General features: G+C 28.5%; 1 long non-coding RNA gene across 1 annotated transcript in view; it reads left to right on the top strand.

The window, feature by feature from the left end:
* The window catches only part of LOC142322846 (uncharacterized), a 290,714-nt gene extending 279,873 nt beyond the window's left edge, over positions 1-10,841 (top strand). Inside the window, exon 4 of the long non-coding RNA XR_012755947.1 lies at positions 10,690-10,841. This is a non-coding gene — a long non-coding RNA (uncharacterized LOC142322846). The remainder of the gene's footprint in view (positions 1-10,689) is intronic.
* Positions 10,842-12,661: the final 1,820 nt, after the last annotated feature.

The following is a 12,661-nucleotide window of genomic DNA, read 5'->3' as shown; positions in this document are numbered from 1 at the left end:
GCTCAGCGCGCACAGCTGCAGCTTCGTCATTCCTCCTCAACTCCATCCGCGTTCTACGCTGTACCGCTGTACCTCTCGGGAAAGATAGATTTCACTTAGCTGTACATTATTTATCGGTCGGCCAGACAGGGTGCTGTAATCAATATATGTGCTTTCTCTGGGACTTCTACTATACATTCACAATTAACCGTGGACCATTATGGTACACGTGATGCATCATCGTGAGTAATACACAAGCCAGTCACACGATTCAATACTAGTAAACTTCATGGAATAATCAAAAAAAAGAAAAGAGAAAGTTATCAGAATTCTTGAATTTTAAAAATTGTTTATGTGAAAAAATTAAATTAATATTCGAGTAATTATTCAAAAGAAAGGAAATAAGATAGTATAAACTAATTATAGAGTAAAAATTGTATTTTCATACAATAATCATTAGACGAAAACAATAATATTATAGATTCCTGAAGAAATATCTACAACTCATAGCAAATCTCTAAAAATTAATAACTTATTTGTAACATACTTGTTTTATATCTACACAAAGTCATCGAATAAAAATAAATGTCTAAAATATTAGTTCTGAACCTAAAAAAAATTGATCTCATGATTTTGTTAAAATTCTTTCTTATCTAAGTTAAACATTTGTAAACAGTTGATTTCTTGACAATACTTTTTTTAAGATATTGAAAACATGCCCAGTTCTCATTGCAAAAGAATAAAAATTACAAATTATACTTTTAGAATTGTTAAAATCGTAATAAATATATTTTTATATTAATAGAGTGTAAAATGACTGATTTAGCACAGATGATTTGTATGAAAGGTTTTCTTCTTCGTATGGTGTCAACATTGAAAACCATTAAATACAAATCCAGTTGCATGTTTCCATAACTTACCGATGTTTTGGGTATATAAATCTCTCTCTGGCTCGATAAAGTTATACCGATAGTTGATTTTAAAATTTTGGAATTTAGCTGTTTCAGTGTGGTGGTATAATACGATCAAAATTAATAGGCATAATTATGTATTCTTAATATTGGGTTTGATTCTTAGTATTCGGTTCTTAATATTGGATCAATTCGTAAAGGAAATGAAGTAGTCGCTTTTAAAACAGAATGTATAATTTTTCAAATCGTTTTCTTACTTGTTTGTTAACTTTTGTGTGATAAGATTTTGAAAGATGTTTTTTTTTTTTTTTTTAAGCAACTGCTCCCTTCATTAATCCATCAGTAAATTTTATATCAAATAAAAATAATTATTTCTCATTAAATCAACTACCCTGATGTATTTACTATTTATTATATTTGCCATTTGATTTAATTCCACGCAAGGTGATTTAAGTATATTACATTATTTTTAACGGGGTTAATTTTACAGTAATTGTCACTGTAGTTTTACTACAGTAAAATTTTGGGACAAGTCTTTTACTTTTTAACTATATTTAAAGAGCAAAAACTATTTAACATTACTGTAATACTGTTGTCATAAAATGTACAGAATCAATAGAAATAAACGCTATTTTTGAAGACAGATGATATTCAAGTTCAACTTCTAAACAGTCCTTGCTTCAAAATATGATTGTCTTTTTTTTAATCAGTTAATCCTTTTTTTTATTTATTAATTTTTTTCTATAAAACGAAATTTATAGAATTGTTGAGAAAATTATGATTTTGACACAGTTAAATGAGTATAAAAGAACTCGAAGGAATCTCCCATATTTGAAAACTGAAATAATTCAAAATGAAAAAAAAAAATTGATTTTTCTTCTAAATTTTAAATAAATTTTCACAAAAGTCGTGGTATATGAAAAATTATTAATTACTAAAAAGGTAAAAATGTAAAAAATTAAGTTTTACAAAGTCAAATCTATGTATTTTTGCAGGGACTAAAAAAATTAAGGATATTATTTTTGCTGGAGAGAGGTTGAAGGTTTTTTTTAAAGATCAAGATGAAATATGGAAATATTTTCAACCGCTAATTTTGGTTCAGTTAGTTGTAGAACAATGCTTATACATTCTGGGGTAATACAACTACAGCTGAAAGAAGCTTATGTATGTATGTTTAGGTGAGTGTATGTATTTTGTATGGTTATTATGTTAGAGAGATGAAAATCACACTTCTATCATAATATAACAAAAATTAATGCGGAAATAACACGAAAAATATAAAATAAGTGATTTACCATAGTCATGGAGCGGATTTGAGACTTTATTTATTGCATAATTTAACCAGATATTAAACCTACAATAATATAGAAAAACGTTTGAAAAATACATAAACCGGACTAACTTAATTAAGCGTTCATTTATAAGATGAAGTTCTATGTTGTAAAAGCGGTTTTTGTATAATTTTTATGAATTAAATAATAAAGAGAGGCTACTTCCTCAGTAATTTTTTTTTTGGGTCTGTTTTTTGACTTCAATATTTTAGTAATTTTTAGCAATTCTCTATTCTTCTTTTTCTTAAGAAGACAACAGAAATAGGAAACGTAAATGATTTCAGAATCTGTAACTAACTACTGTAATGTAACACTTCATAATCTTTATTTCAATACAAATATTACTTCTGGTGAGGGGGTGTTGCATGTGCTTCCCCACCCTTGCATACTTTGCGAGCAAAACCTCGTGCATGCGCCAACGCTAGCTGACATTATGCTTCGTGCATCAATTCATCTCAAAACCACAGCGCACTACATACTACGTGACATCCATATCCACGGATAACAAATTTTACATAATTTTTTTTTCTCAACTTGAAAATAATGTATTGAATGTAAACTGAACAAATGAAATTTTGGTAGAATATCTTTTATTTTTAAAATTGAATTATTTATTAAAACGTGCATGTAGCAATATAATGAATGGTTGTTTATATTCGGTTACTAGCTGAAATACTTGTTTTTTGCACGGGTAAACATTAAATGAGTTAATCTGATGTAATTTGATCAACTAACATAATGTACGAATGGATTTCTGGTATTTTTTTAATTTAATTATTGTTTAATGTTTCCAGGAACTTAAAATATAAACTAGAAATGCAGTTATTTTTTTAGTTTTATCCTTTGTAATTTAATTCCCTGAAATACGTTTCATATAGATTCAGTTTACGTTGTAATTAAACAAAACAAAACCATTGCCTTATAATTAACATTTTCATTACAATTACAGAAAATAAGAATTACTCTAATACTCTTTATACTCATATATATATTTCAAACATCGTTTATTAATGCCAAGTGTTATAGAAAATACTATTAATGTGTAACAATTCGATGAAGTAAATATTTAAAAAATGTATTCCATTTAAATCGTACGAAGTTTGAAGTGTAAATGAAAATAGTTGGATTAATAAACGAATATTAAACATATAATAAAAACAAATTTAATTACTCTATTTTCTACATAGTTCAGCATTTGAGTTTAGTATAATGGAACTGGTTGTGTATGATATTTAATTGATAGTTTTATTAAAGAGTTGAAAGAATTTTATTCGTTCTTTATTTGAAATTTATTTGATTTATGAAACATAAGGGTATTATGATTGAAATTTTGAAATATGATTAGTATCTACTAAAAGTGGATGTTGTTCAGTATTTTAATTACCTTAAAAATATCTATTACTGCAATAGTTACTAATTCAATTAGTAATAAATATTACTATTTAAAAGGAATTCAGTGACTTACTACTGTAATAGAGAAACGCTTTTGTATTAGTAATATTTTACTAGAGTTATTTTTCTAATGGTAGTTACTACTAACCAACTGAAACGCACCGCTATATATATTGTTAATTAAAAGTTGACCGATGTTTGTAATATGAGTAGTACTATTAATGGTAGTACATCATACATTTGTTTACAGTACGTGTCTGCCTAAACACAACTAAACAGACTTTGGAATCGGATAGCACATAAACGTGTATATGTTCTTATTGTTTACACCTCGTAAATGCTTAATTCTATAAACTATAACAGTTGTATAAATTTCAAATATAAGCATATATTCGGTTAACCGATTCCTTTATCGGATAAGACAGTCGGTCAGAATTATATAAATTTATATTTTATATTTAGAAAAATTGGGGTTCAATTTAACCTTTCATTGAATGTTAAATAAAATATTACATTTAATTTTACTTGTACATTAAATATATTCAATTTACAATTGAAATTTTTGGAGGATTACTGTCTTATCGCCCCCTAGTGAAACCATTGCTAAAGTGTCAAATCAAATTCGTAGAATTAAATCTTCAACAAGCTTATTACATTTTTTATGTGACTATTATTAATGAAGAAAGATTCTTCGTATGTCTCGCAAACATTTCTTTATTCTCTGTTAACCAGAGCTTACAGAGAGTTTATATAACTTGATGAAATTTAATGATTTTTTTTAATGAAATTCCATTTATATTTATCTTCGTTGTATTACATCTCGAAATTACATCAATTCATGTACGAAAAATGATATGTTTAAGATGATTATTAGTTTTTATTATAAGGTATAATTAAACAGCGCGACGATAAAGATTCTATTCCTTCTTTCACGTTTTTATTTCATATTATTATTATTGTTATGGGCACGTTAGAATATATGTTGACTATTATAGATGGCTTAAGGAAAGATGGTGTATTTAGAGTCCATTTTTCGATCAATTTTCTAATAAACAAACAATATACCTCGAAAGCTATAAGGCAGTAAATTTGTAGAAAACCGAATCAAAAATGGTTTCAAATGATGACAAAATAATCTAGTAACGGATCAAAGAGTTTGATGATATTCCTTGAGAATGATTTACTTGAATAATATAGGCAATATTTATATACAGAGATTTATATTATGTTATATTTATGTTCGTCATTAAAATACGAGACTCGAGTGATAAATTTTGCACGTGTATGGGTAGCATGAGAATGAAAAGAGATATTGGAATGAAATAAAAAATTAAATAAAATTACAATACTTTAGCTACAAAATATAGTATTTATTTTTTAATATAATCGCCGTTTACATTGATATATTTTTCCAACGTGTGACAAGTTTTTGAAATCCATCACTGAAAAATTCTGGCGGTCTTTCTCGGATCCAAGTGGCAACAGCTTCCTTCACCTCATCGTCGGTGGTGTAATGATTACCTTTGAGATCCCTCTTGAAATGAGAGAAGAAGTGGAAGTTCCACGAGCCAAATCCGGCGAGTATGGCGGATGCGGAATAGGCTCAAACTTCAGCTTGTAGAGAACCATCAATGAGATTGCGCGGTACCCACCGTGCACAGATTTTGCGGTAACCCAATTGCTCAATATGTCTTACTCGTTTTTTAGATATGCTTAACTGAATAGCGATACGTTGCTGGGTGATTCGCCGGTCACTTTGAAGCAAATCGTCCTCCTCCATTCGATGTTTCTCGTCAGTCATAAAAACTGATCGTACGCTGCAAGGCGCGTTCTTAATTGTCGCTTTACCAGCTTCACATTTGCGAAATTTCAACGCCCACCTATTCACAGTACTCCTGCCAGCAATTTCACTACCGTAAACCGCTTTTAAACGATGAAAAATATTCGTAGGATTCACATTTTCTGCTGTTAAAAATTCGATCACTGGGCACTGTTTTAACCGTGTTGACATATTGGACGTATTCGACTCCATTTTAACTGCTATTGAAAACAGATTTCAACGCATTAACGCAGGCTTGTAGAGGGGTACTTCATGGGCTGCTACGCCCAACTGGATAGTACCTTTTGTGTCCATGTAGCATGCTAATGTGCAGAATTTAACAGCTGAGCCTCGTAACATGTCGTGAGTGACTTATAATCAACGCCCAGCATAAACTGCTGAAGATAAATTGATGCAAATTTGTATAGACGTTTTTCTTACGATGTAAGTGTACACTAAGAAAGGATTTTTTGAAATGTTGAGTTTAAAGAGTTAAAATGCTGTAACAATGAAATTTACTATTTTTTGAATTTCTCGGTAACATATGTAGATGTAAAGTTGATTTTTGGTGTGCATAATCTTCATGTGAATATCTAAAATCCAGTTTCTAGATTTTTTGAAATTCGACTTTGAAAAGGATGAAGAAAGATAAAAATAGGTTGAAACAATGAATGCAAATTTTCCATATTTCCGACCATAATAAACGAGTTATTTTGTAGATTTGGGCTTGAAAATACTCCTCAAATAAATATCTAAAAACCAATTTCGGGTTTTTTGAATTTTGGTATTTTAAGGGTGGTGTACAGCGTGGCGGCTCAACCATCACAGCCACTGCCTCCGGTTACTTGACTATAAAAAATAAAATAAAAAAACTGATCGCGGCAATAAACGCAAGTTACAATATAGAGCGGGCAAATCCGTGACGGGGATGCTAGTTTTATATATATAAAACTGATCTGAATTGGTCAGTAATAATAATAATTATTTGTCAATGTCAATATGTGAAGGCTTAGCATAAAATAAGTGCATATTTTTACTTCTCTACACTTGATTTCTAATTAGTGGTTTAGAGTCAATTTGGAAAATGTAAAATTTTAATAGAGAAAATCAAAGTTACATAAATTCTACTACAGAATTAAAAATTTATATCATTTTCTTTAAATTAGAAGTAAAATTATAAAGTAACATTTCTTCGGAATCGGAACAATGAAAAATATTCTGAATACATTCCCGATTTTATTGACCTCGAGATCATTATTATTATTATCTGAACAAATAAATGTAAAAAACTTATTCGTCAAAAAGAATAGTTTATCTTATTACTATTAGTAATTATAAAAAAAAATATATATATAGATTAATGTAAATTATATTTTTCCAGCCATTAAGTTTTATATTTAAGAAACTTTTTTAAATACAATTCATTTTTTAAGCGTATATTACTCGTTTTTTTAAACATTATATTTCATCGTTCTGTTAAATATGTTGTTTATTAAAGTTTATTGATAAAAATTTGAATACCAAATATTTAACTACGAGTAAGAAAAATGATTTTGCTCCACATAATTCATTATCAGGTTTTTAAATTACTCTTAATGTTATTCAATGTTTCTAAACAATTTCCCACCGAATATTGCCGGCTTTTCCAAACCCACATCGCATTTTCCATGTTATTAAATCTGAATGGCTTGAGTTTTGGGGTGGAAACTAAACAAAACAAAACAAAAAATATATAATAACGAGAACGTTCGGGTGGCGGATGCTGTTTCATTTAGGTACGATACAGATGGCTATGTACGACCAGATATGGGCCAGAGCTATTAACATGGGATACTAAATATCCTGGTCAGGCCGATAGCGTCGGTAATGGCAACTGTTAACAGAGAGAGCGTTGCACCTTTCGGTCATGAGACCCGTGTTGTCATTTCTTCCATTCATACATTTTATCAACTGTCCGCACAGTTCCTACTTCCTAATCGATACCTGGCACCGATCAACCGAAACCATTGATTAATTACTATATTCAATATGACAGCTTTTACGTTGTTATTCTGGTGTATCAATATTTAATATACATCATAACATATCGCGTCGCATCTCATCACAGCTGCAGTAAATTTATGAAATTTACGTACGTTCGGGTTACGGTTTTAATACCAAACAATATGTAGAATATTAATAAACCAATCAATAATGTAGTAGTATTAGTAATAATAATAATAATATAATAATAATAATAATAATAATAATAATAATAATAATAATAATAATAATAATAATAATAATAATAATAATAATAATAATAATAATAATAATATTATTATTATTATATTCTTATTATATTTATATATAATAATAATTAATATTATCGATTATTTTATTATATATATATTTTTTTCCTTTTTTAATAATTTAGTAATACTGTAGGTATTTTTTCGTTGATATTATATAATGAAACATTTTATTAAAGCAAAGGTTAATCATCTTCCAAAAGAAACAATTTTTTATTTATTTAGACTTCTGAGGTCAGTGCAAAAAAATTGTCATAAACAACTAGTTATACCAACCTAAAATAAAAAAAGTAATGTTTTCTTTTGTTTTAATAATTTTAGTTAATTCTCTTTAAATCTGTTATGTTCATGTAAATGTAATTATTTCTTACTTCATTTAATAACAATTAACAAAACTGTATGTAGTTTACCTATGTATGTATATTAGGTGATGTAATCATAATGGTTGTAGACGACCTGCGCAGTATAAATCACTCCTAAAAAATGGCATAGCCGCTCTAAAGAATAACAAGCATTCCATACCAAGCATACTTAAGAAATTGAAAAATAAATTAGTTTTCCCGTTGTCCTCTTGATACGAATATACTATTATGTATCCCTATGCCAAATCCAATGAAATAGAATTAATCATTCTGACAGTGAAACCTTCTTACTGTTCATTCAAAGGACTAGATATTCAAAATCATTATTGTCGTAAAACGTAAGTCTGACTTTTATCAGAGAAGTAAGACTCACTCTTATCTCAGATGCCTTACGTGTAACGAAATCATAGAAGGTAAATCGGAAATATAATACATATCCTTCTTTTTAGTATTACAACCCCTTGTTTGACTGCTAGCAAACCTTTGACCATCTGAACACAAGACCAGTACTTTTCTACTCGGAAACTGCGAGTTTGCTATATAACTTTCAGGAAAACCTTTAGTTCATATAGTCGTGTTACCCATAACACCAATTTTACGGTACTGTAACACGAAAACTAACCAGATATCACCTTAACTTCACAAAGAAACATACAATAGAATATTAAACAAATTTTAACTTTCACTTACCATTTTGTTGTAAATATGTCATCCCGAAGTAGACTCGCCGTACGGAGAAAAATAACCTATAAAGTACTTTTAAAAATTATACTACACTTTTAATTAACAGATTTAATTTTTTTTTGATGTTCTACACACTTAACTAACCAAAACAATACTTTGAAAAACGGAAAAATATAATGCAGGCACGTTAATCTTTGTACACGGTACAACGAGTATTAACATTGCGTAAAAACTGTCAATACCAGATCGCTATCCTATCTGTAAGCCATACAGGTGAGAAACATTTTACAAAATGATTTATTTATGACATTATTTATTCATTTAGTATGATGATTTAAACGATGAAATAACAAAAACCAGAGTGCGGGGCGCATAAGAGAAAAGATCCCAATTGTTCCTTGTTCAAAGCCGGTCCTCTCTTATTCATATATCCAGTTAACGACTGTTTATAACATTCGTTATAAAAAATTCGTAAATGCTTTGGAAATTAGTACTATCACCTCGGAAAAGCTCATTGACTGTTGTAATGCACCGGATATATCCTGACATCCTAGGTAAACGTTTTTAAATGATTAAAACGTTTTAAACGTTTTGGATCATTTACAAACGTTTCTCTCATTTATTGGATTGTACTGTATGTTTATTGTTATTATCACCTAAGAAATCAAGTCCTGTGTGAAGTTCTTTTTTAAGTTTCTACTGGAATTAGACCTTTTACAAGACTCGGACTTGGCCGCCATCCAGCTCCCTTGGTAGGAGAAGCAGTGACCCTTCTGTTGGGGTTAACACATCTTAATCGAGATAACCTTGTTTTGTGGTTACAGGAATTCATCTTTTTTCCTTCTCTAAATGGAAATATATTTCGGTAGTTGTAAGGAGAATTTTTCGGTTCACAGCTTCAATGATTTATTCATGTCATGAATTAGACTCATCTTGTCATTTAAATGTAATTTTTCAGGATATCCGTTTACCTTATGGCATTTCTTCGACATACTCCCGATAATAATGGTAGGAGAGAATTTTATCTATAAATAATGAATTTTTGAAGATATTTATCAAGCAGTATTTTATTTTTAACTTCAAATACAATAAATCAAAACAATCCATTAAAAATGAACTTTAAGTACAAATAAGAGAATTAGTTATATAAGTTTTAATAAAATATTTATAAAAATAAATTTACTAAATAATATAAATAGATGACAAAAGGCCTTTTTCTTATGTATATATGAATAATTTCTTATGAGAATATATGATTTTGTGTGTCACTTTGTAGATCAGATTAAATGAAAAAAAATATGGAAGAGTTTATTTTGGAAGACATACGGGAGTTTTAGAAATGATAGCAATTGCTACATAACCAGATTTAATCAGTTATATGATATTCCTGTTCACTGGATTCTTGAATAAATGTACTATTGTTATGTTTTGTTTGGTTTATAGGTGCAAACGTCATTGTTGTGCTATTTTTACACTGTGTTCAACCCTAACAGCTACCCAATCAGCCTAATTTAGTGAGAATTAGAACTTTGCGTGAGCCTTGGGTTGTTATTAATAGCTTTGGGCGAATCTATTTTTTGTAGTGTTCTGGCTAACTTTCATAGGTAATAAATTTTAATTGCAGTAGTATGTTTTGAGTACAACTACTTTCAAACAATGTCGCATAATTTTCAAAGCAGTTTATCTGTGCCACACCTGTTTGTTTATCTCAGGATAGCTCTTTCATGGACGAAACAAAAACCGTAAAATGTTGATTAAAATTGAAATTTTAAGGTAATCTCATATAGAAACATTTGTAATGATACTTACTTTATTTTTATATTAACAGAATAAACGATAATTTCGATTAAATGCTTGATTTTATTATTAAAACTATTTATTTTAAAGTTTCCTATTACATTAATAATTAAATGATTTCAGATCGGAGAAGTATTAGTAGCAATACAGTATCAAGCAAAACGGTTAGTAGTGCAATCAGTGAAGGAGAGAATCGGCAGTTTTTTCTCATTTGAATTCGGCTATAAAACGGTTGGCGAGAGACTATTGAGGACAAGAAAATCCTGTTCATATATCGCTAAGCAAACTCGTAAAGGCAAGTTAAAAATAATTATTATTAATTTAAATAATATACATTTTTATATAACCACAAACTAAAAGTGATTAATACTTTATTAATTTTATTATAATTTTAATGTATCGTATGGCTTCATATTATAAAACTTAATGCGACTAGGAGATAGAAATAAATACTATGTAAAATTCTAAACGTAAAAGTTTACAGAAAATTTGAAATTTTTGTCATCTTGGTTCTGCCATCTTGAATCCAATTTTAATTTTTACTTTCCTGTTATCATCTAACTCTAGAGCTGTGCTGCAAGAAGGAATGTATTTTAATCAGTCAAAAAAATAGAGTATCGGTTTTTTTTTGTATTTCTCGACGCTTCAAGTCCAGAGATCCCAAAAAAACAAAAAAGGAAGTAATCTTCATACGTACATGTGTTGGTGTGTTTAAACTTTCGACAGGATAAACTGATTTTCATTAAATTTGGCACAGAGACTTGTGTATAGGGGGAAATTTGTTGGTAAAAGTTTGGGGTCAGCATCTTCAGGGGGTGGGATAGATAGTTTCTTTGGGATCAATTTTCGGTAAATTTTGCGAACAGCCGCACTTTATATTAAGCTCAGTACATACATGCATACTTATCTTACCATTTAAAAAAAAAATATTGTCCCCAAATTTTCCCCTTTACCCAAGAATAGTAAAATCTATCTTTTTATTTATTGTATATTTTTAACTAAATTTTTTATGCGTTTCTAAGTATAGTAGTTGTGCAAGTAGCTAAAAAGAAATACTTTGGGGTCAATAATGGGGGATGGAGAAGCCAATAAAAGTTTAAAAATATCATTTCTTTTAACTTAAAAAAAAATATTTTAGTTTAAATTTTATATTACAATAAAATTTCATCATAGTTCACCCTCCAAAAGAAAAAAAAAAATTTCTTAAACTTTTTTCATATTTCGTTATTTTTACACTGTATAAGAATAAATAACCAATGCGAGGAAAGAATTAACAACTTTGTTGTCAGCTTTTTAAATAGAAAGATGGTCATAAAATACATCATATTCATGTAAAGTTTTGTGAGAAAAATTATTACAGCTTTCATTTTTCAGCAAATACTCCTATTTTTGAGATATTAACTACCAAATTTGAAAAAAATAAATGGAAAACTCGTGTAAGAAATGAATTGAAGAAAGACTCTTACGGAATTTTTTTATTGTACTTCACTTTAATCTTTCATTTAAAAAAAAAGTAGTTTTAATAGATACTGTTATAAAATTACTCAAAAATTATTAAAAACCATTCAAAATTTTATTCAATAATTTAACTACAGTGAATACAATTACAGAAAATTTGTAATAATATTAAAATTTTAAATGACATACTATTAGAGATATATTGTTATTACTTATTTAAATAATTAAAGAAAATACTAAATTTCAATAAGATTCATAAACTTAACGAAATTAATTTGAAAAGTACCCTTAAATAATTAAATACGTTTTTAGCAGCCACAAACATTTTAATAATCAACGATATATGAACTAGTCAGACTCGTATTATGTAAAACGATAAACGGATTCTTTCGTGAAACAACATCCGAATAATTCTTGGTAGGAATAGAATTAAACAAAAATCAGCAGTATTTAAACAATTGATGTTCAAATGAGTACTAAAAACTGTGGAAGAGTAAAAAGAAAGTACAAATATATGAAAAACAAAGAATAAAGAATGGACGAGTCAATTCTCGGTGGTATAATGATGTATTCTACAATAAGAAATGCAGATTAAATAGGAGAATGGGATAGCCTATTAAAAAAGATTGTTAAAATC

The sequence above is a fragment of the Lycorma delicatula genome, chromosome 4 (genome assembly GCF_047948215.1).
Source record: "Lycorma delicatula isolate Av1 chromosome 4, ASM4794821v1, whole genome shotgun sequence".
Lineage (NCBI taxonomy): Eukaryota > Metazoa > Arthropoda > Insecta > Hemiptera > Fulgoridae > Lycorma > Lycorma delicatula.
This window is presented reverse-complemented; position numbering and strand designations above follow the sequence as displayed.